This window comes from Biomphalaria glabrata, chromosome 6, assembly GCF_947242115.1.
Source record: "Biomphalaria glabrata chromosome 6, xgBioGlab47.1, whole genome shotgun sequence".
NCBI lineage: Eukaryota > Metazoa > Mollusca > Gastropoda > Planorbidae > Biomphalaria > Biomphalaria glabrata.
This window is the reverse complement of record NC_074716.1, coordinates 53,159,434-53,165,433: the sequence shown is the minus strand read 5'-3', so window position 1 is coordinate 53,165,433 and position 6,000 is coordinate 53,159,434. Positions and strand designations below refer to the sequence as shown.

Sequence of the window (6,000 nt, the reverse complement as noted above, 5' to 3'; positions counted from 1 at the left end):
AGTATTTCTAAATTCCAGAAGAGCTTCATAAGCATCTGACCTTGATTCTCTAGATTTCTTCATTATGTTCTTCAAAATTTTAACTGCTGACTCAGCCTTTCCATTGGATTGATGGTGTCCTGGAGAAGATTTGAAATGAGTCACTCCCCATTCCATCATAAATTTGGAAAAATATTCCGATGTGAACTGAGGTCCGCTATCAGATATACAAACTTTGGGCACCCCATATCTCACAAATAAAACTTTCAGTTTCTTTATAATTGCGTGTGTTGTTGTCAACTGCATGTTTTCTACCTCTATGAAATTGGAATAATAGTCCACTATGGCTAGATATTGTTGGTCACACATTTGAAATAAATCAATTCCAATCTTGTCCCACGGATTAGAACCTATTTCGTGCTGTATTAATTCTTCTCTCTGATTTGCTGGTTTATTTTTCTGACAAATGTAGCATGAGTTGGCTATTTCCTGTATTCGAGCTAATAATCCAGGCCAGAAAACTGTTTCTCTTGCTCTTCTTTTCATTGAGTCTACTCCCAGATGTGCTGCATGGAGTTTTTCTTCTATTTCCTTGCGAAGTGATATCGGTATGATTATTTGTTCTCCTTTCAACAGGAGTCCGTCTTCGTATGTTAACATGTCTCTTAGTGAAAAATATTGTTTGAGTTCAGGTAAACTATTATGTTTGTCTGGCCATCCATTTAGGATATACTGAATAAGTGTTTGCATTGTTCTATCTTTCTCTGTCTCGATTCTGACTTTCTCCAGCACTGCATCTGGTATTGCCAGTCCCACTGTATTGACACAAACATCAGGGATATCACTCTTTTCCTCTGATGGGTCTCTACTCAAAGTATCAGCTATGAACAAATTTTTGCCTTTGACATATTGAAACTGGATATCGTAACGATAAAGACGCATCATTAGACTTTGTAGCCTTCTCGGAGCAGAACTGAGTGGTTTTTGAAGGATGTTTTCCAGTGGTTTATGGTCATTCTGAACTATAACTGTCCTGCCATACGTATACTGGTCAAAACGTTCCAAACCAACAACCACTGCTAACAATTCTTTTTCAATCTGTGCCCATCTTTTCTGAGTATCAGTTAATGATCTAGAAGCATATGCTATTGGACTGCCATCTTGTAATAACGCTGCTCCTAACCCATTTTGGCTACTATCTGCTTGTAATGTAAGCTCTTTGTTAGGGTCAAAATATATCAATGTGCCATGAGTCGATATTTTCTGTTTTATCTTGTTGAAAGCTCGTGTGCATTGATCAGACCAAACAAATGGTGTGTTCTTTCTGATCAACTCTGTTATGGGCTGTAAATCTGTCGACAAGTCTTGAACAAATCTTGCAAGATATTGAACCATGCCACAGAATCTTCGGACTGATGAAATATCTTTTGGAGCATTCAAACTCAAAATCGCAGATACTTTGTTCGGGTCTGGTTTTATTCCTGCTTCTGTAATAATATGACCCAAAAAATTAATCTCAGCTGTTCTAAAAACAGACTTTTCGTGGTTCAGTTTAATCTTCTTTTCTTGACATCTCTTCATCAGCTCTCTTAGGTTAATATCATGATTTCTGAGTGCTTCTTCTTTCGTTCTTCCTCTTCCTACCACTATTATATCATCAACGTAATTGAAACAGCCTTTTAGTCCTTCTAGTGCTAGATTTAATTGTCTCTGAAAAATTTCTGAACTCACTTTCAGTCCAAATGGTAATCGTTTCCATTTGTATCTACCAAAAGGGGTTATCATTGCTGTCAAATTAGATGACGCTGTGTCTAGTCTGACATGCCAGAAAGCTTCTTGCACATCCAATTTGCTGAATATTTTGGCATCGTTCAAATCTGCCAATATGTCATCTAAAGTAGCAAGATTATAGAATTCCCTTAGTAAAACTTTATTCAGGGCTTGTGGATCTATGCAGATCCTAATTTTTCCATTAGCTTTTTCCACAATTGCCATCTGACTCACCCACTCTGTAGGCTCTATCACTGGTTCTATGATTCCTCTCTGCACTAGGGTCTTTAACTCCTCCTTAACTCTTTCTTGTAAAGCAATAGGGATCTTTCTACACGGCAGAACCTTGGGCTTAATGCTGCTATCAATCTTTAAAGACACTTCTCCTAAGTCACCCAAATCACCAGTAAACTTTGGACTACAGTCTTCTTCTTGGTTATTCACTACTGATGCTATGAACCTATCTTTATTGACTTTGATTAACTTCATTCTTGTTAAAGTTTCATGACCTAGAAGGCATGCTAGATTATTTGGTACAACTATATATTCCACCTCAAATGTTTCGTTAGTTTTCTCATTTCTCGTCATTAGAGTGGCTTTCCCTATGGGTCTCATTTCAGTCTTATTCCACATTAGTAATCTTTGCGTTGCCTTTTCTATCTGATTCTTATTTACATATTTTTCCTGGATGATATTTACATCAGCTCCACTATCCATTTGAAACCTTACACGGTGACCATTTACTGTCATAACTGCTGTCATCCTTTTTGTTTTGTGGTTCTCCAAAGACATCACCCATTCATTTTTTACCATCATGACATCATCTCTTGTGTCCGACTGTAGCTGTCTTTCATCGTTAGACATATCATCTGACACCTGCTGAATTTTCTTTTTGCACATCACAGCAAAATGATGTCTCCCCTTGCATGCTAGGCACATTTTACCCCATGCAGGGCACTTTTCTTTAATGTATTCGTGAATCCTTCCACAATACCTGCATTTACCTTTCTGAATGTTTGTTCTTGAAGGTGTTGATACTTTCTCAATGATTGGAGGGTCGGCTTGTATTTGTCTAAACTGTTTGTTGGCGGTCTCGTTTGCTCTACAAATATCTCTGCACCTTTCCAATGTGAGACTACTATCTTGTAACAATTTCATTTTGAGGCATTCATGTCTAATACCAAGAACTACTCTGTCTCTAATCAAGTTATCTTCCAGGCGTTCAAAACAACATGTTTTTGCTAGTCTTCTCAGATTTGTTATGTACTTTTCAATGTCCTCGCCTTCTTGCTGTTCACGCGTATTGAACACATAGCGCTCATAAGTTTCATTCGTTTTTCTAATGCAAAAACTTTTAAATTTGTTCACTATTTCTTCCATCTTTCTTTCTTTTCCCTTCTCCATTTCAAGACCTTCATATATGTCCATCGCATTTGTTCCTATAATTGTTAGAAAGGTGGCCACTCTGACCTCCTCTGATTCTTCCGACAATTTAGTGGCTAACTCATAGTTTCGCCAGCTCCGGTGAAACTTTTGCCAATTAGCCGCCATGTTTCCTTCTACCTCGAGCGGCTTGGGTACAGGAAGGAAATTTCTAGCTGCCATTGCACGGCGTAGCCTTGAATTGTTGCCTATTTATTATTGCAAACAATAAACCTTTATATACTGATTAATGATTACCTCTGATCATTAATATACCGCTGCCACCATGTTAATTATGATCTAGGTTCACAGTCAGCAATAAACAAACAACAACCATTAGTGTCATGGCGGAGAATGATACTTTATTATATTGAACGCGTGCACCTTTGCGCACCATATCAACACTGATGTTGAGCAGAATTTATTTTTTAGATGGTTTTAAAGTATTCCCTAACAGACTACTTCAGAAAGTAAAGCATAAATGTAATTTTACAATGCCTGTGATCATTTAATTTTTTTTTTTTTACTATTAGTGTTTATTAACTGAGTTAAAAAAAAAAGAGAAAAAAAAAGATAAATGTACCTGTAATCTTCAATAGCAGAGAGTAGACAAAAAATGTGTTTGCAGCAAGCTTGAGAAACACCACCTGGGCATTGACAAATACCACCACCTGGGCATTGACAAATACCACCACCTGGGCATTGACAAATACCACCACCTGGGCATTGACAAATACCACCACCTGGGCATTGACAAATACCATCCCCATAATCTGCAGAATAGTAAGAAAAAATATTATATATGAAGTCAACTAAGTTAAAAAAAATAGCTAAAAATATATTTATGTTTTAATAGTTACTTCAACTGCTGGCTGTCCTTCACACTGAAGCCAAATGATGATAAATGATGTCTATCCATTTGGTAGATTGATTGATTAATTATAAATATAACTGATTAGGGGGGGGGGGTTGCTGAGAGGTAAAGCGCTTGTCTTCCAAGCCTGAGATCCTGGGTTCAAATCTCAGTGAAGACTGGGATTTTTAATTTCTGTAATTTTACGGCGCCCCAAATCTAATGGGTACCTGACTTTAGTTGGGGAAAAGTAAAGGCGGTTGATTATTGCGCTGGACATATGACCCCCTGCTCATTAACCGTTGTCCATAGAAACAGATGACATAAAAATCATCTGCCCCATAGATTGCATGGTCTGAAAGGGAAATTTTTTTTTACTTTACTGACTGATTAGAATTAGATCTAGAATATACTACTAGAGTCTACTAGAATTTATTAAAATCTACTAATCAATCTAATGTAGATCTATACTCTAGATCAGTGATTTACAAGCTTTTTCCTTAACTGAACACTTCACACATTCTGAGTATTTAGCAGAACACTTTGTTTTTTTTTTAGACAGATTAAGTCATGTGATGATACCTACTAGTTAATTATTCCAGTAGTCTGTGGAACACCTATTCAGGCCTCGAGAACACTAGGGATCCCTAGAACACAGTTTGGGAAACACTGTTGTAGATAGAATAAGGCTAAGAGTTCGTATCATTACTGTCTCTCTTGATGTTGTTGACCGGAACATATTGCCTTGAGAGAAAAACACAAATTTAATTAATCATACTTGCTTCTAAAAACTAAATATGAAATAGTTCTAAGTAATAGTAAAAGTAAAAGTTTCTCGTTTCAGACCATGCGATCAATGGGGGCAGATGATGTTAAGGTCATCTGTTTCTTTGGCCAACGGTTAACAAGCAGGGTGTTTTGCGGCCATCACAATGACCAACTGCTTTTACTATCCCCAAATAAAGTCGGTACCCATTAGAGTTATGTGGACTCAAGGCACCCAGAAATTCAAAATCCCAGTCTTCACTGAGATTCAAACCTGTGACCTCAGGTTCAGAAGCCAAGTGCTTAAACATTTGACCACCGTGCCCCCCAGTTTTAAGTATTGCAGAGCTGGAAACCAAGTAATACATAGTCTTTACCTGTGAGAGTTTGAGTCCAGTTTAGACAGGTGGTTAACCATGTCCTTTGCATCCCTAAAAGATTTTCCTCCATGGACAACTCTTTTTAAAGCTTGGCTTAAGACCTCTGTCTCACCATACGACTCACCCTTGCCATGCTCAGAGCCAAAATAGCACCGCTGCACATTTAGACCTAGCATATTGCCAAGGTCAAAGAATGAGTCCTTACACTGTTGGAAAAATAAAAGTGTTAAGATATATTCTTAAATGGTAGATGTGATAACTTCTAAATGAACTATTCAGTTCGGACCTTGTTTTATATAATTTACCTTGTACTGACTGGCTGTCCCATCAATCCATATGGTGACTTTGGAGAAGGAGGTCTTTTCTTTCAGCAAGTCTAATGCCTTAACAGTGAATGTCTTTATCGCATGGCAGACGTGATCACTTAAAAAGCTGTCTCTGACCACTTGATCACCCAGCAGTAAAAACATTCCACGGGTGCACTGTTATTTGTTTTTACCTAAATAGGGCACTCTTTATTTCACAGGCATAGGCTGCTTCTCAGTTTTCACCAAACTCTTGGACCATTACTATCTCATCTCAAATTGAAATAGAAAAATAGAAAATTAAGAGTTTAAATATTTTGAAAACGAAAAGCTAAATATTAGCTACTTCTTTGAGACTTACATTCTCCATATTTAAAACTGGCTGTACTGCCTGAAGGCGTTGAACAAATGCGGCAGAAAGCTGGTGCCTTTGGATTGCTTCTCCAGTGCTTTCTGGCGATCTGTAAGCAAGTCCCTAAATAAATTAATTACAAAATGAATGAAAATTTTTGCTGTATCTAATCTA

At 37.4% G+C, this 6,000-nt stretch overlaps 1 long non-coding RNA gene across 1 annotated transcript; it reads right to left on the bottom strand.

Moving 5' to 3' along the window:
* Positions 1–3,859: 3,859 nt before the first annotated feature.
* Positions 3,860–5,359, bottom strand: LOC129927019 (uncharacterized). The gene is made up of 3 exons (XR_008778729.1): positions 5,167–5,359; positions 4,611–4,768; positions 3,860–3,944 (listed from the first exon to the last, which is right to left on the bottom strand). It is a non-coding gene; the product is annotated as an uncharacterized LOC129927019 (long non-coding RNA).
* Between the last annotated feature and the right edge of the window lie 641 nt (positions 5,360–6,000).